The sequence below is a fragment of the Giraffa tippelskirchi genome, chromosome 13, assembly GCF_054371585.1.
Source record: "Giraffa tippelskirchi isolate mGirTip1 chromosome 13, T2T-mGirTip1v1.2.pri, whole genome shotgun sequence".
In the NCBI taxonomy this organism is placed as follows: Eukaryota; Metazoa; Chordata; class Mammalia; order Artiodactyla; family Giraffidae; genus Giraffa; species Giraffa tippelskirchi.
This window is the reverse complement of record NC_137287.1, coordinates 10992973-11017479: the sequence shown is the minus strand read 5'-3', so window position 1 is coordinate 11017479 and position 24507 is coordinate 10992973. Positions and strand designations below refer to the sequence as shown.

Below are 24507 nucleotides of genomic sequence, written 5' to 3'. Positions count from 1 at the left end.
AGTTCCCTCTCTATTGAGAGGCCTTATTAGGATTGCCTTTGTTATACAGGACCTAACTGACCAGGGCCTTGTTCAGTTCAGTTCAGTTCAGTCGCTCAGTCGTGTCTGACTCTTTGCGACCCCATGGACTGTAGCACGCCAGGCCCCCCTGTCCATCACCAACTCCCAGAGTTTACTCAAACTCATGTCCATTGAGTCGGTGATGCCATCCAACCATCTCATCCTCTGTCGTCCCCTTCTTCTCCCACCTTCAATCTTTCCCAGCCTTGTTATACCATGCCAATCAGCCTGTAATATCCTCATTCTCCCTGTAAAGATACCCAGTGGAAATACTAGCTTGTATAGGACCTCAGGGAAGTCAATGAAGCACCCAGGATATATCCAGTGGTTCCTCATCCCTACACCCTGCTGAGCACTCTATTGTCCACCAGGACCTTGTGTTCTATATTAGATAGAAAACATGCCTTATTCTGTATTCCATTAGCCACAGAATCACAAGAGATACTTGCTGTTGAGTGTCAGGACCCAAATGAGCAACAATAACAATACTGCTGGGTAGTCCTGCTCCAAGTGTTTAAAAATTTCCCCATCATCTTTAGGGAAACTTTAGCTAAAGATCTAAAAGATCTACATCTGGGGGATGAAACTCTCCTCCAGTGTGTTAATTATATTCTGATTATCAGCCCTATTAAGGAAGCTTCTGACAAAGATACTGTAACCATCTCTGAACAATTTAGCTGATAAAGGATTTAAGGTGCCCAAGACAAAGTTTCAAATATCATAATCTAGGGTGGCTTAATGGGCTTCCTGAGTGGCTCAGCAGTAAAGAATCTATCTGCAATGCAGGAGCTGCAGGAGACTCAGATTTGGGCCCTGGATTGGGAAGATCCGCTGCAGAAGGGCATGGCTACCCATTTCAGTATTTTTGCCTGGGGAATTCCATGGACAGAGGAGCCTGGTGGGCTAGTCCATGGGGTCACAAATAGTCAGACAAGACTAAAATGCCTGAAAACACAGGGTGACTTAATGAAGCTTCATGCTCACAGAAGGTCAGGAAAGCTACCCCAGGAAAGGAAGGAAGCCATCTGCAGCCTCAACTCTCTTAAAACTAAAAGGATCTTAGGGGTTTCTGGGGGGAAGTCTGGGTTTTGCCACATCTGGATCTTTAACTGTCTGATAGCTAGGCCTCTGCATGAAAAGTTGAAAGCAATGGATTTTTTCCCCCAGTGGAATTCAGAATAAGAAAAGGCCTTTCAAGAATTGGGAAAGCAAGACAGTTCCCTGGTGGCCTAATGGTTAGCCGCCTGGGTTTTCACCGTTATGTTCTGGGTTTAAGCTCTGGTTGGGGAACTGAGAGCCTACAGGCCACTCGGTGAGAGAAAAAAAGAAAAAGAAAAAAGAATTGAAAAAGCAATTACTTCAGGCCCCTGCCCTGGCCCTCCCAGAAGCTGAAACCTAATCCTAACCTTTGTATTCATGAGAGATGGGGGACTTGCCCAAGGGGTGTTAGCTTAAAAATTGGGACCCCTTTACTCCAGTGGTTCCCTTGCCTCCAGCAGCAGCTATTATCACCCTGCTAAAGGAGGTTAAAAGGTTCATGTTGGGTCAGCCGTCTGTGGACTCCACACAAGGTTCAGGCCTTAGTAAGTTCTGAGGGAACAGTTTGGTTATTCCCCAGAAGGTTGCTTCAAGTCAGGCTATGCTTTTTTGAAAAAAAATTATGTATTTTTAATTGATCTATTTGCAGGGCAGCAATGGAGACACAGACATAGAGAAAAGACTTACGGACACCATAGGCGGAGAGGAAGGAGAGGGTGGAACGAATCCAGAGAGTAGCATGGAACCATATACACTACCATATATAAAATAGATAGTCAATGGGAATTTGCTGCATGACTCAGGGAACTCAAAAGAGGCTGTGCTTTTAGGCAACCCTGTTCCCCAGAAACAGGGCCCCTGGAGCACGACTGCAGAAACCACAGACCCCACCTAGTCCAGTCACCCCCCACCTAGAAAGTAGGCCTCTAGCAAACGCCAGAGAGGGCTGGCTCACCAGAGGGAGCAGATTTCTGGGAGGGAGAAAGGCTGGCAGGAAACGGTAACATACCACTCAAGCCCTGGAAGCAAGAAGCCTACCCCCAGGGGCTTCTGCCCCAAATGCAGAGCTGTTATTCCTCACCTGAGGCAGAGGAGGGTTTTGTCACTGGCAAAGCCCATTAACAATTCTCAGGAAATAACAAGACAATCCAGGTAATAAAATAAAGGCTAACCTTTTTTTTTTTTTTTTTAATCCTTTGAGCTTAGTCTAGGTTCAATTGCTCATCGAGTGTGGTGAGCTGAGGCCTGGAACTCGGTCCTTCTGACTGGGAGTTCTGAGGCTGCACTGACGCCTTAGCTGGGCGGGCCGTGTGCAGAAGCGCAGCGCACGGCACCTCAATTCAAGATGGCGGCAGCGGCGGGCTGTGTGCAGAGATCTCGGGTACTCGGATCTGAGGCGTGAGTTGCGCCAGCCCCGCGAGAACTCCGCCTGCTTCCCTCCCCACTGACGACATCTCCAGAAAGCAGCCTGTTGGGAGTGGTGCGCTCTGGAGTGGGTGCTCCTAGCTATTAACTTCTTTAATCAAAGAAGAAAACCTTTCTTTGCTTTTGAAGTAAACGCGTTCTCCTTCTATTGGCTCCAAGGACCCCAAGCAGGAGGACCCTTGTTGGGGCCCCGCTGGAAAAGGTCAGTAACAATAAGATAAGGCCCAGCCCCTTCCTTTGTGCTTAGACTAGTTTCACTCCCCTGTAGGAAGCTGTGTGCAGAGTCCTTGCACTTCACGCTTGGCCTTAGAATTTCCAGCCTGCACCCCACACTTCAGCTTGGTGCGTGGGTGGGAGGAGAACCGCTGGGGTCAACAGCTCCATTGGAGATGGCGAGGGTGTGCTGTGAGCAATAGGCCTGCACTGGACCCACAAGAACTCCAGTCTGCAAGTTCTCCGAGGGAACTCCGCGCCTCCCTCTGTGAACAGGAATCCCATATACCAACCCCCACAATGGCCTGTCCAGGGGAACATGTACTTAACAAGGGTCCCCAACTCAGGGTCTTTGGCCCATTAGGAACTGGACTGCAAAGTAGGAGGTGAGTGGCAGTGAATGAGTGAAGCTTCATCTGCCACTCCCCTCCCCATCGCTCACATTACCTCCTGAATCATCCCCCCCCCCCCAGCCCATTCCCGTGGAAAAATTGTTTTCCACAAAACCAGGTCCCTGGTGCCTAAAAGGTTGAAAACCGTTGCTTTAGAGCATAAGCTTCTGCCTCTCCACTGTTTGATTGAAGTCCAAAATGTTCCTTTGTTTCTGAACTGAGTTCAATCTCCCTGGGGCCTGATTCAAAAGGGGAGTGGTGACACTTGGTCTCAAAGTTAGGAGAAGGCAGAGATGTGGTGCTTTGTCAGTACAGGAGGTTACAGCATTAGTGGTGGCAAAGTGGTGGTCCTGGTGTTAAAGAGGCCAAGTGGAGTGTCCAGAGCTCAGGGCCAGCATAAAACGGCATCCTCATTAATTCAGTTTTGTGGTATGATTTTGGGCACTGTGCCTGGAAGCTGAAACTCAAACCTGGTTTTTCATCCCCTGGTGAGTGTATATGAGCTATCCTTTATCCATAAAATAACAAACAGACAACCCCTGAAGCATACAAACCGAAAGACCTTCCTTTTCCGATTGATCATCTGTAGTGAGCCTCAGCGTCTGAACTTCCAAGGATGGTCTATTGTAATGTTATCCAGGGAGGCAAAGATCCCCATGCATAAACATGCCTTTCTACACAGGAAAAAAGTTGTAGAAGGCTGGGTTTTTGTCCTGAAGCAAGTGTTACCTCAAGTTTGCATGATTGTAAACTACAAAGGAGCCTATAGACAAGAAAAAAAAAAATTCTCTCAAAATGTAGCTAGGAATATATTTTGAATGCCTAGAGAGGTTTTTATTTGAGACCCTGTAATCTGTATCACGGCTTCCCTGGTGGCTCAGTGGTAAAGAATCCACCTGCAGTGCAGGAGACTGCCAACAATACAGGAGACTTGGGTTCCATCCCTGGGTCAGCAAGATCTCTTGGAGAAGAAAATGGCAACCCACTCCAGAATTCTTGCCTGGGAAATCCCATGGACAGAGAGGCCTCACAGGCTACAGTCCATGGAATACCAAGGAGTTGGACAAGACTGAGCAACTAAACCACCACCACCACCACCAATCTGTATCACAGAGCCACAGAAGAGCATTTTGGCAAGAAAAATTGGAAGGCCATGGTTCTAGTTGGCTTCCCGGACATGAAATGACCTGTGGGGAATCCCTGTGGAAGCCTCTTACAGTCCTCTGATATGCCACCAGGATGAATTATTTAAAAATCACACCCTTTAATTGCAGCATGGGGTATCTTGATAGATGGCACTCTGTAGTATAGTCTATTTGAACATTGACAGATTCCTGCCAAAATCAATCATTTCTCTTTGGCATAGTTGAATTTGAACTGATTTTTTTTTTTTTCTTTTTGACAGTGATTAGCCTACAGTTTGCACTGGGTGTTAAGGCTTTTCCTGTTGAAAAGCTTCACCCCAGTGTACTCATCCATCTTCCTATTAACTACGGTGGGTGGGCAGGCTACCCGTGTGTGTGAAATAGGAATCAAGTTGCCTCATGTGTACAAGCTAAAATGAAGTAGAACTCAGAAAGCCCTCTTTTATTCTGTCTAAAATTGGAATCTTGTCTAACTTAAGAGCATTCCTAGCCCTTCTGATTCTGGCAAGTATTATGACATAGGTTTTAGGCAATGTTAATCATCTGGCAGTGTTAATCAAAGATGAACACAATAAAGGACAGAAATGGTATGGACCTAACAGAAGCAGAAGATATTGAAAAGAGGTGGCAAGAATATACAGAAGAACTATACAAAAAAGACCTTCATGACCCAGATAACCATGATGGTGTGATCACTCACCTAGAGCCAGACATCCTGGAATGTGAAGTCAAGTGGGCCTTAAGAAGAAGCATCACTATGAACAAAGCTAGTGGAGGTGATGGAATTTCATTTGAGCTATTTCAAATCCTAAAAGATGATGCTGTGGAAGTGCTGCACTCAATATGCCAGCAAATTTGGAAAACTCAGCAGTGTCCACAGGACTGGAAAAGGTCAGTTTTCATTCCAATCCAAAAGAAAGGCAATGCCAAAGAATGCTCAAACTGCCGCACAATTGCACTCATCTCACACGCTAGCAAAGTAATGCTCAAAATTCTCCAAGCCAGGCTTCAACAGTATGTGAACTGTGAACTTCCAAATGTTCAAGCTGGTTTTAGAAAAGGCAGAGGAACCAGAGATCAAATTGCCAACATCCGCTGGATCATCAAAAAAGCAAGACAGTTCCAGAAAAGCATCTACTTCTGCTTTATTGACTATGCCAAAGCCTTTGACTGTGTGGATCACAACAAACTGTGGAAAATTCTTCAAAAGATGGGAATACCAGACCACCTGACCTGCCTTCTGAGAAATCTGTATATGCAGGTCAAGGAGCAATAGTTAGAACTGGACATGGAACAACAGACTGGTTCCAAATAGGAAAAGGAGTACGTCAAAGCTGTATATTGTCACCCTGCTCATTTAACTTATATGCAGAGTACATCGTGCAAAATACCAGGCTGGATGAAGCACAAGCTGGAATCAAGATTGCTGGGAGAAATATCAATAACCTCAGATATGCAGATGGCACCACCCTTATGGGAGAAAGTGAAGAAGAAATAAAGAGCATCTTGATGAAAGTGAAAGAGAGTGAAAATGTTGGCTTAAAACTCAACATTCAGGAAACTAAGATCATGGCATCTGGTCCCATCACTTTGTGGCAAATAGATGGGGAAACAATGAGAGACTTTATTTTTGGGGGCTCCAAAATCATTGCAGATGGTGATTGCAGCCATGAAATTAAAAGATGCTTGCTCTTTGGAAGAAAAGCTATGACCAACCTAGATAGCTTATTAAAAAGCAGAGATGTTACTTTACCAACAAAGGTCTGTCTAGTCAAAGCTATGGTTTTTCCAGTAATCATGTATGGATGTGAGAGTTGGGCTATAAAGAAAGCTGAGCACAGAAGAATTGATGCTTTTGAACTGTGGTGTTGGAGAAGACTCTTGAGAGTCCCTTGGAGTGCAAGGAGATCCAACCAGTCAATCCTAAAGGAAATCAGTCCTGAATATTCATTGGAAGGACTGATGCTGAAGCTGAAACTCCAATATTTTGACCACCTGATATGAAGAATTGACTCATTTGAAAAGACCCTGATGCTGGGAAAGATTGAAGGTGGGAGGAGAAGGGGATGCCAGAGGATGAGATGGTTGGATGGCATCACTGATGTGATGGACATGAGTTTGAGTAGGCTCCAGAAGTTGGTGATGGACAGGGAATCCTGGCCTGCTGCAGTCCATAGGGTCACAAAGACTTGGACATGACTGAGCGACTGAACTGACTGAATCATCTTGGATTTTTGCCAGGATCATCAAGTTTAGTGCAAAGACTGTGTCCGCAGAATTGAAGACTGATGATAGATTAATAAAAGCGTTATGAAGCCTTCATTGTTCATAACTAACTGTACTTCATGTAGGAGCCCTCAAGATTTGTCATATATAGCAGAGTGTAGAGCTGTACCTGTGGGCAAGTTGTACCCAAAACCTTTTTGCTCTTCGTGCAAGATGCTTGGTTCAGAGGCTTGCTAGAAGAAAGACAACATGGAATTCTGAGAATAAATCCATTAAGTTAAGGAGTCTGTAACATCTTCTGGATGACAGAAAGCTTTTTTTGAAGATGGGATCAACTCTGTATTCATTCTGAGGGATCTGTAATATGAAAAGGCATTTCATGTAGAATTTTTGGCAAGGATTGGGGTAAACGCTTACACTTGGTCTTAAAGATAATGAGATGTGTTGTTACAGAGGGATTTTCCTTTACCAGATATAGAGAAATCTGAAGTCTGTGAAATATAGAGAGTTCATCTTCAGGATGTACACTCCAAGAGACTAATTCTTTCAGTGGTCAGTAGTTGTTTTTCTACTGTTCCTTACAGAAGTCATGTGGGCAGCTATGCCACCACATCTGTTTCAGCTAAATCCAAATTTCATTAAAAGTAAAATTTTGGCAAATGAAATTGTTTATGAGAGGCTTTGAGCTTGAATTTCTATGTAGTTTCTTACTCATTCCAATTGTGATGTCAATTGCCTACTATTTTCAAGGTTGTACTTTTTCTTTCTTGGCATTTCAATTAACATACCATGTCATCATTCTCCTGATGGATTGGATGTGTTGGATGGCAATCAGGAATATGTTTAAACGCCCTTTAATGAGCAGTTGGGTTTTATTATTATTATTATTTTTTCACCCTTTGTATCCTAGAATGTTATTTATGAAAACTTAAAATCTGGAATTTCTTTTGAAGATATAGTTGTTTACTCACAGCAAGAGAGGATGGGAAATAGGTTTGGGGGTTTGTACTCAGCGTTTACTCAGGCCAAGAGCAATTAGTCATGGTCCAGACAAATTGTCTACCTCAGGAGTCCAAAAAGTGTTCATCAGATTCTAATCCAGTTCTATTTGGTTTGGCGTTCACATCCTTTATATTTTTAATTATTAGGTTATCCATTTCTATCCTGGGCTTCCCAGGTGGCTCAGCGGTAAAAAAAATCCACCTGCCAATGCAGGAGACGCAGGAGACCTAGGTTTGATCCCTAGTCCAGGAAGATCCCCTGCAGAAGGAAATGGCAACACACACCAGTATTCTTGCCTGGAAAATTCCATGGACAGAGGAGCTGGTGACTACAGTCCATGGGTTGCAAAGAGTCGGACATGACTGAGCATGCACACACCACCACCATTTCTATGCTTTTTCAAAATAAGTTAGAGATTAGAGATACAGGTAATAGGAATGAATGAAGAACTTGGGCCAACTCTAAGTATAGTTAGTTTTTATTTTTTAAGTAATCTTACTTTGATTTACACAATTTTTAAAAATATTGTTTTTATCTATTTGATCTTCAGTGTTTGTTGTGACATGTGGGATCTTCTAGTTTGGCCATGTGGGATCTATATATAATTTATTCATTTAAGGTATACAGTTCAGTGTTCTCTAGTATGTTTACAGAGTTGGGCTATCATCACCATCATCTAATTTTAGAACGTTTTCGACCCCTCAAAAGAAACCCCAAATCCATTAGCAGACATTCCCCGTCTGCTGAACCCCCAGCCCTAAGCAACTACTAATCTACTTTGTCTATTCTTAATATTTCATATAAATGGAATCTTACAACATGTGGTCTTTCCTGACTGGCTTCTTTTACTTTGCATAATGTTTTCGAGGTTCATTTGTGTTGTAGTGTTGTAGCATATGTCAGTACTGCATTCCATTTTGTTGCTAAATAATATTCCATTGTATGGATAGACCACATTTTGTTATCCATTCATCAGTTGATGAATATTGGGGTTGTTTCCACTTTTAAGCTACCATGAATCATACTGCTGAGAACACTCACGTAGAAGTTTCAGTGTGTACATGTGTTTTTCGTTCTGTTGTTATATATTGAGGAATGAAATCACTAGGTTTTTTTGAGGAATGGCCGACTATTTTCCACAAAGACCGTACACTTTACATTCCTACCATGATGCTTGAAGAATTCAATTTCTTCACATAGTTCCCAGCGCTTATTATTTTTTGTTACTCTTGGTTTGTAATGAAGCCTCTGTATTCTCACTTTCTGTGCCCACCTGTCCACTGGTGCCCAGGCTGTTTTCCAGGCTGTTTCCTGGCTGCCCTGGGGCCCCTATTACAATGACCTAGCTGAGATTATTGTGTGCAGAACTCATATTTTAAACTTTCCCTTTCTCCTTCAAAAGATAGCCATCCCATATGCTAGTTCACTATGACTGCTGTGTTTATATATCAATTTAATAAACTTATTTTTTTAAGAAGCAATGACTGATAATATTTTGCCATGCTATCTCTCCCTGGAATTCTGGATTTTAACAGGAGGCTTTTGAAGAGTTTAGGGGATACCTTAGTCTATGGGATAAATTATTCATAGCAAAGTATAGGTAGGATGCAAGGAATGGTTGAGAAATATGTTTTCAGCTGAACCCATGTCACTAATCTGACTTAATTTGTTTCTTTTCTTGTACAGCTCTGCAAAGGTGCCTAGGATAAAGAGCTCTCAGAACTGAAAGGTACAGTCCTGTTTCTTCCTGTCCTACAAAACCACCACTAAGGTAATACTGTATACTGTTGTTTTGGTCTAACTATAAGTAAAATCATACTTGGCTTATTACTTAGCCAAATTCAGGAAAATGAAAATAGTTAATCCTTAGCAGATTACAGTGGTATTGGGAAGTTGGTCAAATCAATGAATTCAAATCAGACTAACTATATATATTTTCAAAGAGTATCTAAAGGGTTCTAGTCTTCTCCAAAAGCTACCACCTTGGACACTGTGTCTGCATTCCAGGGATTTACTTGAAGAATACTTATAAATAGAAGATCTTAAAGAACATTTCACCTGTTTTTGAATTTATGGAAAAATTAGGCTTTCTAGTAAATTATTAGTCAAGTCAATCACTTTATTGAATTGTAAATGCTGCTATTTATGTTGTTGCTTCTCCCCTGGCACATACTTGGCTATCATCATGTTATGGAATTTGGCTCTTATGGTTCTGCTCTTCATGAGAAAAGGAGCTGCCGAAAACAAGGTTCCACACTGTATAATTTCTATGGCTTGTATTAATGCAGACAGTATAGTCACCATAAAGAAGAAAAATTACCAGTGGAAGATAAAACTAAAATACTAGTTGCATTACAATCGCATTCTAGTGCTGCAATAAATTGAGTGAAGCCAATAAAGCAAAACTAACTGAAGATATTTGGCACAAACCAAAAATGAAATGAGAGTCATTACGCTGTCTGCTACAGGGACATGCCTCGATGTAGTTAAAGCAATAAACTACCTGGGAGTAATCTTTACTTATTTTAAATTGCATATTCCAATTGCTAAGCTGTTTCTGGCATTTTTGCCACACTTAACTTTACAGAGTTAAGGAAAGAATTACATGTCTGAATAAGTCATGTTCTGCTAAATGTGCTTTTTATCTCCAGGAACTCATACCTCACTTGTCTCCTAATATTGTTTATTCTAAGATTAATCATGGTGGTCTTCCATAAATTAGCTCTTCTCCAACTGTCTGGAAGTGAATTGATCCTGAACTCTAATAACTACTTATTTTATCAGTAGCTTCCAATCTTGCTTACTATGCGCTCAGTTGCTCAGTCATGTCTGACTTTTTGCGACCCCGTGAACTGTAGCCCGCCAGGCTCCACTGAATCTGCCCGGAGTGCAGGAGACCCAGGTTTGATCCCTGGGTGGGAAAGATCCCCTGGAGAAGGGAATGGCAACCCACTCCAGTATTCTTGCCTGGAGAATTCCATGGGGTCACAAAGAGACAACTGAGCAACTAGCACTTTAACTTTTCAGGCTCCACCGTCCATGGGATTTTCCAGGCAAGAATACTGGAGTGGGTTGCCATTTCCTTCCTTACTAATCCCGGGCTTTTTAGATTTTCAGGATCAGTGAGCTTTTCTTTGTCCTAAAGAAACCCAAATAAGTCAAACCTGTTGGGAGTTTAGAAGTGAACTTTGGGCTTCCCTAGTAGCTCAGTTCGTAAAGAACCCACCTGCAATGCAGGAGACCCTGGTTTGATTCCTGGGTTGGCAAGATCCCCTGGAGAAGGGATAGGCTACCCACTCCAGTATTCTTGGGCTTCCCTGGTGGCTCAGCTGTTTAAGAATCTGCCTGCAATGGGGGAGACCTGGGTTCGATCCCTGGGTTGGGAAGATCCCCTGGAGAAGGGAAAGGCTACCCATGCCAGTATTCTGGCCAGGAGAATTCCATGGACTATACAGTCCATGTGGTCACAAAGAGTCGGAGAGGACTGAGTGACTTTTTCACTTTCACTTTTACACAGTATTAGGTAGTTTCCTTGGAAGACAGACTATCTGAGCTGATGGGTGATTTGCCCAGGTGTACTGTTCTTTTATATGTTAATAGATCTTTTTCTTTGAAAGGAATGCTCTCTTAAGTCAGCAATCCAGAAAGTAATCCTGTCTTTTAAAAAATAAGAATTTACAAAGTCAGATAAAATCTGGCCAGTAGATTACCTCAGCAGTAGGAGGTGGGCCCCATCCTTTCCTGGATAAGCCAGTGACAGAGTTAGGGCTGTTCTCCTGCAGTGCTGAGAATAGAAGGAGCCTGGGGAGTTCCTGAAAGGTGAGGAAGCCCTGTAGAGAGGACAGAATAAACTTATTCTTGCTCTTACTTAGTTATATTTTGACGGTTCAAGTGTATTAACAGAACTGTTTGCATTCAATCATTGAGCAACTTTTTGTTCCTTGTCTTTGAAGAGAGTGTCCTCATGCATTGCTAGTGGGAGTATAAATCAGTGCATCCTTTGGGGAGGTCATTTTGTCAACATTCATTAAAAGTCTTAAAAATAACATGTGATTTGGCCTAATAGTTATATCTAGGAGTTTATACTAGGGAGATCATCATATACTTAAGTTTGTACAAAAAGCATGGTTTGTAGCAGCAATAAGTTAAAAACCACTTTGGCATCTCAGAATTGGAGAGTGTTTGAATAAGTTCTCATAAATGCACGAAGGAGAATATCATGCCTACAGCTGCTAAATGAGCTATCAGGGGACCTGGAGGGGAAAACTCAACTTTGGGGAAAGGTGGATGAAATATTACGTGAGAAGCAGGTTACAAAATAGCAAGAACAGGATGATGTCTTTTTTTGCTATTAAAATATGCATATTTACATAAAACAAATTAATGTATCCGACTGTTAAGTGTGGTTGTGTCTGGTGGTGGTATTGTGACTTGCTTTCTTCCCTTGTATGTTTTGCAAGTCTATTATAATGAATATGTATTACTTTTGTAATGAGATAAAAATATGGCTTGAGAAAAATCTTTAACGAAATTCATGTATTACAATGATTATTCCAATGTGAAATATTATCCTTCCTCCCATCTTTAGGCTAGAAGTAGACTGAGTCCTAGACAGCCCTGATTCTCTTCTCCTGGGCTTCCCTTCTTTACCCTGGCCTGGGAAGAACCACTATCTGTACATCTTTGGGATCGAGGGTCATTTGATTTTTGGGGTTGGGAGTCTCTGATACCATGGGGTCATATCAGCTGCCTTTGTGGAGTGTATGTGTGGGGGGGCGGATTCATGGAGAAGTTGTGAAACATCTTCTGATACTCTAATCCTTTCCCAAATTCACTTCTTTGTTGCCTTGGAAGTTTTATGGATGTTGGGGAGCATGTCTTCTGATGACCTTCGTGCCCCTTTGAGAGAAGCAGTCTTTGAATAGTGTGAAGAACTGCTCTAAAGCCTCACTTCTGTCTCTGTGTGCCCTTGGGCAACTCAACTTCTCTGCACCTCTGTTTCCTCATCAGTGAAACAGATCGAATAAGAGTTCCTACCTCCAAAGCAGCATTTCTCATTTTATCACCTTTGATTTAGATCGTGCCCCAAGTGTGTAAAGACAGTTTAGGAGGTTAGAATATGTCACTCCAGAACATGCCATTTGGGCATATTGATTACTTTAAAGGCACTTTGAAGAGCAGCAGATGCAAGAAGGGCACTCTGACCTTCCTTTCTCTTCTTGAAAGCAGGAGATAAAACTCCACAGTGCAAGGTGCCCTCTCTGTACCAGGAGGAAAGAAACATTCTTGTAAGCAGAGACGGGCAATAAAGGCGAAGAGAAATCTGTACAAACAGACCTTGTTAAACTAGCCTTTGTGTTCCTAGTTACTTTTCCATAATTAACCATGCCAGCCCAAACCTGTTTGTCTTGCCATGTTTTCACCATTTACTACTTTTCTTCCAACCTGATAAATATGCTTTGGGCCATACCTACTTCATTGGGTCTTCATGTTTCTTGTGAAAGCTCCCAGGTATATGTAAAAATTACTGAATAAATTTGTATGCTTTTATACTGTTGATCTATTTTATGTCAGTTTAATTCTTAAGCTGAGCCAGAGACCCTTCATAGGTCGAGGAGAAATGACACCTTTCCAAGTGCAGCCACTGAGAAGTATTTGCTAATTATTTACAAGAAGGACTAGTTATCGATGTCTGACATCTTTAGAGGCCCTGTACTGGGTGTGATAGCTGTCCTCTCACCTAATATCCTCTATAGGGTAAGCCTTGCCATTATATTTCTACTTTGCAGATAATGAACTTGAGACTCAGTCGCCCACAACTTCATAGCTATTGAGTGGCTTTTAATCCCTGCTCTGTTTTGTCCTCGGTCTCTGAAATCAATTGCAAGATTTAAAATTGTTTGTTGACACTCAAGATTTAGAATTAATTTCTCTTCTAATTACTCATCTCAAGGTCAAAATTATCAACAGTTCTTAGCTTCCCACAAGGTGCAGGACACCATGCTGGGCATGTGTAAAAAGGACTAGAAGAAAGTGTTCTTTGCTAGGTTCAAGATTCCTGGTTTCAATCTATCACTTAACTAATAACTTAAAATGGTTGCATTTGCATGAAAAGTATCTTCTGAATTGAATGTAAAGGAGTTCAGTGGTGACACACTTTGTTTTTCCCACTGTGGTCAACCATCACTGGCATTAATTAATTATATTTTCTTTCTTTCCTTGCAAGGTGAAAGTGAAAGTGAAGTCGCTCAGTCATGTCCGACTCTTTGCGACCCCTTGGACTGTAGCCTACTAGGCTCCTCCGTCCATGGGATTTTCCAGGCGAGAGTACTAACTGCCCTTAAATTTTTGTACAGAGAGAGCTAATTCCACTGTGCTTCCATGAAATGTCATGCTTTAAATAGGTGGGATTTGTTTTTGCTGATGTTTTTACAAACCTTGTAATTTTGCCTACAGCATTCCTTTCTGTTTGGCCTGGCATGTTCATCAAGTTTTCTCAGAAAGTCTGTGACATCACAACGGGTATATGTATCACCTTAGCTTCCTTCTGGAGTCCTTCCAGGTGTTAGGAAAGGCAAGTTTTCTACGAAGATGGGAGAAAATCACAGCTGTGAGACTGACTTTTCCTCTCAAAAGAAGGGTTTAAAAATGCCAGCCATCTGAAAAAAACTATAAATAAAAAGATACAACTGACTCATTTTTCTCCCCCTTTTAAGCCAGCCTCCTTTTTCCTGAAGTCATAAACCAGTGACAAAATGAATTGATTCAATGTTTTATTACTCATTTACTGTAAAATATTACACAGTCTTGGCAAGTTGATGAGTGACTATATAACTAAAAACATTCCTCCGATAATTCAAGAAACTTAGTTTGTATGATACGAAATTATGATATACATGAAACTAAGTAGTCATTCATTACTACTACTATTACTATAGTGCTACCACTACAAGTTAACATTTGCTCGAGGGCTTAGTATGTGCCAGGCGTATCAATCATTTCTCATAATTATCCTACTGTGAGGTAGTATATCTAAACACTTTTTTTAAAACCTCATTTTACAGATGAAGAAATGGAGGTTGTAAGAGGTTTGGTAAGTTGTCCAAGATTATACTGCTGGTCAGTGTTGAAACTAAGATCCGTACCTAGTATGTCTATCATTTGTCAATGCTTGTCTTCATGACCATCATGTTATATTGCCTCTTCAAATGATTTCTAATTAGTTTTCATGTTTCTACTAACTTATACTACATAGCTTTGCTCAGCCATCATTTAAGAGTAATTATAAAATCGTCACACTCATAGCTCATGGTATCAATTTTACCTCGGACACATAAAGTTCATTTGGAGGGAGCACATTTGTATTTCAAGACTGAAATGAGAGATGGATGGAATTTTTGGAATGTCACGTAATCATTTTTAAAAGGGCTTTGTGTTGAGAGAAATCTATCGTCATGTTTGACTTGTTTTCGAACTGAATGTAGCAGGGGGGAGATTGCCATTTCAGGGCATTTCAAATGCAGCAGCATTGAAGAGCACTTGGATGGCTCATACATACTCTCTTCTATAAATTGCCTTCTCTGCATTCTTACCTTCCAATCCCACAACACATACATTGCTACTCGAATATAATTATTGCTAAGGTTCCCATAGTTCTTTGCTTTTATTCTATTATAGAACTTAAATTTCATAATGAAATTCTTGTTGTCATTTTGTGTGTGTGTGTGTTCTTTATGCCATAGTCAGCTCCTTGGGACCAGGGACTATGCTTTATTCATTGTTATTTTTCAAGAGCTTGGCTTACAGTTTGTGTTCATTATATGTTTGTGGTTTTTTGAATTGGATATGTTATGACTAATGTTCAGATTAACTAGCTAATTAAACTGAACAAGTATTTATTGAGCACCAGATAAGTTCTTGGCAGTTTAATAGGTGCTGACTGTGAGGAATACAAAATGAGTATCCTATTTAAAAATTTCTCTGGGTTTATAGTGTCACTGAAACAATGCTTGGTGGCTGATGCTGATGTGTTTGTGGTAGGAGATTGGATCTGGGGCCGAGGAGGGGGTCTTACTTTGGTATTTTGGGGCAGGCAACATCAGCAGTCCAGAATTTGGATTAAGGTGTCAGGAAAAGAAATATTTGTTCAGAAAAGCAAAAAGAAATAAATATTACAGAAACAAAAAGCCAAGGTAACTAACTCTTCCTGTGTCTCCTCTTGAAAGGGAAATGACAGGCCCCAGGGCCCTGCAGCTTGCCTGCCTTGCTATCTTTACAACGGCAAAGGCAGCTTATTTGTGTCGTGTAATAAAGAACTTGCCTGGTCTTTGTCTCAGGTTCCTGGCACAGAGCTTTTAAAACCAGAATTTCCCACATGATGAGTGTCTTTTTTTTTTAACTCATGAACCCCTCATTATACCTGATCTTGTGCTAATAAGGTGACTCCTAGTTAACTCCTAGATAGCTTCAAGATGGGGGCTGATCCCCAGCAAGTCTGACCATATGATTAGAGCATTCGACTTTGAGCGAGCCTCACCTTGGAGAAGGCAATGGCACCCCACTCCAGTACTCTCGCCTGGAAAATCCCATGGACGGAGGAGCCTGGTAGGCTGCAGTCCATGAGGTCGCAAAGAGTCGGACACGACTGAGCGACTTCACTTTCACTTTTATGCATTGGAGAAGGAAATGGCAACCCACTCCAGTGTTCTTGCCTAGAGAATCCCAGGGACGGCGGAGCCTGGTGGGCTGCCATCTATGGGGTCGCACTGAGTCGGACACGACTGAAGCGACTTAGCAGCAGCAGCAGCACCTCTAGGCAGCAAGGGGATTGGAGATTGAGTTCAGTCACATGGCCAGTGGTTTAATCAGTTGTGTTAACACAATGAAACCCCAATAAAAAGCTCTGCACTCCAGCGCTCAGTGGAGCATCCTCAATGTACTTGGAGAGTGAAGTGCCTTGATTCCACAGGGAGAAGGTATGGAAGCTTTGCCCTGGGGACCCTCCCAGACCTTATCCTATGTGTCTCTTCATTTGACTAGTTGGGATTTGTATCCCTTGTAATAAAACTGTCATCATAAGTGTAACACTTTCCGGAGTTCTGTGAGTCATTCTAACAAATTATCAAGCCTGTCATGGGTGCATTCAAATTTACAGTCAGTCAGTCAAAAGCATAGGTGGTCTGAGAAACCCTGAAGCACAGTTGGCATCGGAAGTGAGGACAGCCTTACAGAGGACTGAGCCTTTAACTTGTGGGTCTGTACTAACTGCAGGTGGTAGCACCAGAATTGAATTGCAGGAACCAGTTAGAGTTGGAACAGAATATCTGTACCACCAGTGAGTGAATACACGAGTATCAAGGGTTGAATTCCAGACCTGATGTCACAGAAAAATGATATCTGAGGAGCTCTTCTCTTAACCTTCTTCAATTCACAGTTTGTAGGTTTCTTGCTACTTATATCATGGGGAAGGCAGATGGGTGGGTGCTATAGACAGAATGTTTGTGTCTCCCCCAAATTCATATGCTACCTTCCAGTAAGCAGTCTGCTTATATTAGGACTTGTGGGCTTTGGAAAGTGTTTAGGTCATGAGGGCAGAACTCTCATGAATGAGATTAGTGAGTGTCCTTATAAAAGTGACCCCAGAGAGCTCCCTTTCCCCTTCCACCATGTGAGGGTACAGTGAGAAGGTAGCTATCTAGGGACTTCCCTGGTGGTCCTGTGGTTAAGAATCTGCCTTGCAATGCAGGGTATGTGGGTTCGATCCTTGGTCAGGGCCCTAAGATCCCACATGCCACAGAGCTAAGAGTCTGTGTGCCACAACAAAGATCCTGAGTGCCAAAAAGATATTTAAAAAGAAGAAGAAGAAGAAGAATAGGACAGTTATCTATGAACCGGGAGGTGGATTCTGGCCAGACACTGAATCATTGAATCTGTATTACTCTGTCGATGGATGCTTCAGGCTTTGGGGACTACAGCCTGTGGGACCCTCCCACTTAATGCCTTATATAGCGAGGTTCATAATTCTTAATAGTCATGGTATGTGTGTATATGCTCAGTCGTGTCCAACTCTGTGACCCTCTGCACTGCAGACTGCCTGGCTCCTCTGTCCATAGAATTTTTCAGGCAAGAGTACTAGAGCAGGTTATCATTTCCTACTCCAGGGGCTCTTCTCAAGCCAGGGATTGAACCTGCATCTCCTGTGTCTGCTGCATTGGCAGGTGGATTCTTTACCACTGAGTCATGGTAGTAGGTGTTTATTTTTTTCTTATTTAAAGGTAAATGTTATTGATATTGATACCCAAATGCTGTGTTGCTGAAAATAATTGCATTGCCAAAATCCAGCTTTATGCTGACAGACCTAATTCTGACTGAACGTAATTTCCAAGTCAATAAACTGTTATTATCTAAAGTTCCATGCCAGGATCTGAACACTGCCCTAATTTAATATGACTCAACACAGTTCTATAATACATTTCTACCCTTATTCTGTCAGCTCAAAGAAAATACAACTATGTTTGAGGTGGTGACACGCGGGGTTACACAGGTCTGACTCCTTTGGGTGTGATTTTTTGGAGACAAAGTTGCAGAGTAAGAAAATATGCATGTGGGGCCTCTTGGTCTGTTTTTCACTCTGTTTTCCACCTGGGCTTTAGCTCCCACAAGACCTTCCTTTGTCAGGAGAACAGCCACCTTCCAGCCAGAAATAGCTCATAATGGTGGTGCCTTTCCCAAGGGCATCTGCATTTTAGCAAGAAACCCTTGAACTCCTAAAAGTCATCAAGGTGCAAAGACAAGTGTTTGTTGGAATTTGCTGGGTAGAAAAATGCCCCTGGAGCAGAGACGCAGCACAAGCCCAACATCAGCAAGGCCTGGGTTCAGATTTCAATTCTGCTGCCCTCTGATTTGATAACCTTAGTCAAGTTTTTAACTCTTCTGGGGCTTAGTATCTTTGCCTGTAATACCCTGGGGAGGTGGAACTATCATTTGCTGTGTGTTTTATACGATAATCTCATTTAGTCCTGTCCACAGCTTCCCTAGGGGCTCAGTGGTAAAGAATGCACCTACCAACGCAGGAGAGGAAGGTTGGATTGCTTGGTTGGGAAGATTCCCTGGGGGAGAAAATGGCTACCCACCCATGCTAGTATTCTTGCCTGGGAAATTCCATGCGCAGAGGAGCCTGGAGGGCTACAGTCCAGAAGTTGCAAAAGAGTTCAGACATGACATAGTGAGTAAACAAAAACAACAACCTTATATAGCATGCATGCTTATTCCCATTTTACAGGAGAGAAAACAAGCTCAGAGTAAATATAGAAATTACCCAAGAACATGGATCTGTGGTAAATGAGAGAGCGTCTGGATGTTTCTGAAACTAGTTGAGTTGTCCACATGGGATGATGAACTGTCCTGACTCCCTACACCACACCCTGCCCAAGGGGGCTTTGGTAGCACTGAAAGGTTCTGGCAAGAGGTGGGAAGGCAGGCTTCCATCAGCTCTTTGGAAGGAAGAGGTACAGGAATTGAATGACACCTAATCCAATGTCATTTGTCCACTGACCATTCCTCCTTCCTCCTTGATAACAGGACCCACCCTTGCCTATCACAGAAGGCAGCTGTGGTCTTCCCATTTCCCTCTGGTAGATGTGTACTGGCCTAGCAGCTTTCCTTAGCTATGACCATAGCTATGGTCATTTCCTTAGCTATGGTCATTTTGGTAGCTATGACCATTGGTCCCAGTTCTAGACATTGAGACCCACTAGTCGGTCTGCTGGGGGACTTCTGGTAAAGATAATTTCCTCTAATGAAAATAAATATAGGCAGAGGGTCTCTTCCTTCCTGGCCTCTGAGTGGTGGTGTGGGAAGACCTGTGTTTAGAATGGCTATAGTCATATTGTGACCAAGAGGTCAAGGCGAGGAGAGTCACAGAGATGCTTAAAAATAGGGGTAGAGCTTCTTTCCAGGTCTCTAGTTAAATGAACTATTAAATAATTACATGTCTCTATCATCACTCTTGGTCCCATATTCTCTCTCTTTTTTTTAAATTAACTAATTTATTTTTTTCTGCACTGAGTCTTCATTGTTACACGCAGGATTTCTCTAGTTGCAGTGAGCAGGGGCTGCTCTCTAGTTGCGGTACATGAGCTTCTCCTTGCAATGGCGTCTCTTATTTCAGAGCATAGGCTCTAGGCATGCAGCTTCAATAGTTGCAGGCTGTGGGCTCTAGAGCATGGGTTTCATGTTTGTTGTACAGAGGCTTAGTTGCCCCAAGGCACGTGGATTCTTCCTGGATCAGGGATCCAACCTGGGTCCCCTGCATTGGCAGGTGGATTCTTAACCACTGTACCACCAGAGAAGTTCTCTTGGTCCCATACTCTGTTACTTGCAGCTGAAGGCATCCCGTCTGATAGTCCTGATCTGCAGTTGTCAGCATCCTCCCCAACCTTCTGCCTCTGAGTGTCCTCTCCTAGGGACTTCTGTGTGCTAGGGATGGCGCTATCAATTTTCAGGCTAGAATTTCCCAGTGGGTGGGACCCTTCGAGATACACATATCTTTTAGCAGATAGGAGTGCCCAGAGAAAAGCTATCCTATCCCTTATCTGTAGGGAATGAAGGACAAGAGAGCCGGGCTACTCCATGGACTGTAGCCCTCCAGGCTCCTCTGTCCATGGGATTTCCCAGGCAAGAATACTGGAGGCGGTTACTGTTTCCTTCCTCAGGAAATCTTCCCAACTCAGGGATCAAACCCACGTCTCCTGCACTGGCAGGTGGATTCTTTACTGCTGATCCACCAGGGCAGGCCAAATGCAAAATAAAAACCTGGCACCCCTTATTCAAAAATTATAGAGAATTTCAAGGCAGTAACAAGCAGAGCATTCAACCAAGTGTGAGGCCCTTCTGAGCACAGGACATTATTTGACTCTTAAGGTCGTTTGTTCATGAAGCCATCTTTGCAAAGAGAGGCAGTTGAGAGTTGCTGGCTCTTGGCCAGAATCCAGCCACATGGCTCTCTACTGGTGAGGAAGGAGGTTTCTAGTGTTTTCCAATTACCACTGAGTTGTTTGCTACTCAGTTTTCTGGTAAGACTATCTCTTTGGAGCTTATGTTTTTTTTGCCTGGGCCCCTTAGTTTTGGTGTTTTGTTCTGATATGTTCCTACTCCCAGTTACTACAGGAGGAAAAGGAACTAAAAGTCCCTTTTGCACCAAGCACTTTCATGTGTATTATCTCTTTTATCATCACATCCTTTAGTTGTTGTTTTTCAACGTCCGACTCTTTGTGACTCCATGAATGGCAGCACACCGGGTCTTTACTTCACTACCTCCTGGAGTTGGCTCAAATTCAAGTCCATTGAATCCATGATGGTATCTAACCATCTCCTCCTCTGCTGCCCCCTTTTTTTGCCATCAATCTTTCACAGCATCAGGGTCTTTTCCAATGAGCCAGCTCTTCACATCAAGTGGCCAAAATATTGGAGCTTCAGCATCAGTCCTTCCAATGAATATTCAGGGTTGGTTTCCTTTAGAAGTGACTGGTTTGATTTCCCTGCAGTCCAAGGGAGTCTCAAGAGTCTTCTCCAGCACTACAATTCAAAAGCATCAATTCTTCAGTGCTCAGCCTTCGTTATGGTCCAACTCTCCCATTGTACATGACTTCTGGAAAAACTATAGCTTTGACTATACACACCTTTGTCGGCAAAGTCGGCCAAGTGATAATCTCTGCTTTTTAATACGCTGTGTAGGTTTGTCATAGCTTTCCTTCCAAGGAGCAAGCGTCTTTTAATTTCATGGCTGCAGTCACCATCTGAAGTGATTTTGGAGCTCAAGAAGATAAAATCAGTCACTACTTCCACTTTTCCCCCTTTTGTTTGCTGAAGTGATGGGACTGGATGCCATGATCACCCTTTAGAAAAAAGTGTTTTACAACCCTATTTTATAGCTGAACAAATCAAGATTCAGAGGTGTAAAGTGATGGGAGGTGTGGTTGGGGTTTCAGCCTTAGCTTTATTTCCAAAATTTGAACTTCTTCCTTCCTATCAGACTGAATCTTTTCCCTCTCTTGGTTACCCCTTCCTACCCCGTAAAACTCCAATAACACTCTTAGTTTCCATGAGCCAGTCCCCTCCCTTCCAAGTGAAGTAGGATCATTACATCTTGTTCAGCCTTCTCTGTCCACAGCAGGGGATGTTTTAGCAATTACTTTACACTCTGTTTAATCCCGTAGGAGTCATTACTGTTGGAGGGTAACAATAAAACAGGCTCATTGGAATTTCCTGAAGGTAAGGCTCTCCTCTAAACAGTTTCATTGTGCTAAACCATAATGGCAGAGGCTGTTCCTCTCCATGACAACTTTGATTGGCAGGGAAATCCAGACTGCAGACTGGAGCCAAACGGTCTCTTCTTTTGTCACAGGGGTTGGACCATGTTCTGGGCACCATTCCAGTATGAGAGCCAAAGCTGATAAATGCCCTTGATAATCACCTTCCCACAAATTTCCAATCTATCCCTTTGCATTTCATAAATATTGCCTGAGTGTCCACTCTAACTGCTGTGCTGCCTTAGGGCTAGAGCGTCAAGAAGAATTCTCTGCCTTTACAATGTTCACTATATAGTAAGAGAGAAAGACAAGTTAATACATATAGTACAATACAACAGTAAAACTGTGTTGAGGAGAAGGGGCAGATTGCTTTTCTGTAGGGAATCCAAGAAGGCTTTCCAGAAAAGGAGATGCTCAGATTGGATTTTGAGAGATTAGTAACAGTTTCCAAGTAAGATAAGAGACAGGGTAGAGGGTTTCCTATGCAGAGGGAACAGCATGTACACAGGCATGAAATAGCACCTATGTGTAATAGTTAGCTATCACTGTGTAACAAGTCACCGCAAAACTCAGTGGTTTCAAATGATAATCATTTCTCATCAGTTTGCCAGTATACTGGAAGATTTTGCCTGGGTTTAGAACTGTCTCCATTTCACGTTTCTCTCACTCTCCTTCTGGTACTAAACCTCTAGCATGTTGATCACAGCACCAGAAGAGGTGCAAAAGAACAATGGAAACATGTACTCTATCAATTCTGCTACATTCAGTTGACCAAAACAAGTCACATGACCAAGCTCGGAGTTAAGAGGTAGTGAATGAAGCCCTACCCATGATGGGTGAGCATTGTAAATTTAAAGGGCTGAGGGTATAGAGACAGGGGCAGGTGAAAATTTGGGGCCATTAATGCAATTTACCAAGGAGGAGTTTCTCAACAATGACAGTACTGACATTTTGGGCTGGATTATTATTTCCTGTGGGCAACTGTCCTGTGTACAGTAGGATGTTTAGCAGCATCCCAGTTTCTACCTGTAGATGCTTAGAATAGCTCACTGTGCTTGTGATAATCAGGAATTTCATCAGAGTTTCTGAATGTACAGGGGTGTGTGTGTGTGTGTGTGTGTGTGTATGTATGGCAGAATTGCCCCCTTTTGAGAAGCACTGTTCAGAAGATTCAAAATATTCTAAAGCGGTTGGAGTGTGAGATGTAAGGAAATAAGGGGACAGGGAAAGAGGAATGAAATGGGCTAAAGATGCAGTTGCAGAGGTAGATAGAGGCTGATTTTGGGGGGATCCCATGTGCTAAAATCAGGAACTTAGATTTTCTCAAAGGACATCAGATTTGGGTTTTGGGAAATTGACTCTAGTATGTGGTGACCCCCATCAGCTGACTCCATCATTCTCGATGTCAGTCAGTCTTGGCCAGTCTTGGGGCACGGCTCTTTTGGGGGTACGGATGCTTGGTAGGGGCTTCCCAGGGGCACAGTGGTAAAGAATCTGCCTGCCAATACAGGAGACTCAGGAGGCAGAAGTTTGATCCCTGAGTCGGGAAGATCCCCTGGAGGCGGAAATGGTAACCCACTCCAGTATTCTTGCCTGAGAAATCCCATGGACAGAGGAGCCTGGTGGGCTATGGTCCATAGGATCACGAAGAGTTAGACACGACTGAGTGACTGAGCACAGCACAGCACATGCTTAGCACTGGCAGCTCTCTTGGCCCCTGAGGGCTGTCGAGAGGGAAACCATTCACAGGAAAGCTCACAGCCCTGTGTGCTTCACGTGGCACGGAGCGGTGGTTTATCTCCACAACTGCATAAAGATTAATGATAGCCTTTTTCTGAAACAGTTTGCTTCTGGGTTTCAAGGAATACATTGTTCCAATAATTTCTTTGATTTTTCTCATCAGGGGACGATGCAGCTGAGCAATAGCATTCATATGAATGCTTTTTGCCTTTCAGGGAGCATACACCCTTCTGAATTACACACTGCAATTTAGAAATTACACTCACATGTGGAATAATATGGTTTGGTATACTTATTAGGGAGGCTGGCATCCGTCCTTCGGTTGTTAAAGATCCCTGGGTATTTCTATTATGGTGTAAATTAGCTAGTATTTTTCTGAGTTCATTATTGCTATTTTTATGTCCATTATTTATTTATAAGGTATTAGAGGTACGCCCAGGTTCATGGCCTTACAAGAGAACTGCCTTTTGGTTAACTGGGTGTTGCAGGGCTTAGCACAGCAGCACAATTTCTTTAAGATCAGAATTCTTTCAAGTTGATTTGATGGTGCTGGTTCATAGCACAAACACATAGAGGGTGTGTCTTCTTTTTTTTTTGAATTTTTGTTAAAAGGGGCAGAATCCTGTGAGAAGGGAATGCTTCCCAAATGGTACAGACAACTGGTTTCATTTTATAGTGAAGTGAAAGTCGCACAGTTGTGTCTGACTCTTCACAACCCCATGCACTATACAGTCCATGGAATTCTCCAGGTTAGAATACTGGAGTGGGTAACCTTTCCCTTCTCCAGGGGATCTTCTCAACCCAGGGATCGAACCCAGGTCTCCCGCATTACAGGCAGATTCTTTACCAGCTGAGCCATCAGGGAAGCCTAAGAATACTGGAGTGGGTAGCCTATCCCTTCTCCAGAGGATCTTTGCAACCCACAAATTGAACTGGGGTCTCCTGCATTGCAGGCGG

The 24507-nt window shown here is 42.7% G+C and overlaps 1 long non-coding RNA gene across 17 annotated transcripts in view; it reads left to right on the top strand.

Moving 5' to 3' along the window:
* Positions 1 to 2541: 2541 nt before the first annotated feature.
* Positions 2542 to 24507, top strand: part of LOC145532588 (uncharacterized) — a 623961-nt gene continuing 601995 nt past the window's right edge. For 10 of the 17 annotated variants that reach the window (XR_014073396.1, XR_014073404.1, XR_014073387.1 and 7 more), the window contains exons 1-2: positions 2542 to 2725; positions 9188 to 9272. This is a non-coding gene — a long non-coding RNA (uncharacterized LOC145532588). Of the gene's footprint in view, positions 2726 to 9187; positions 9887 to 24507 lie in introns of all 17 variants that reach the window. The other 7 variants (XR_014073406.1, XR_014073392.1, XR_014073390.1 and 4 more) reach the window with 2 other exon arrangements.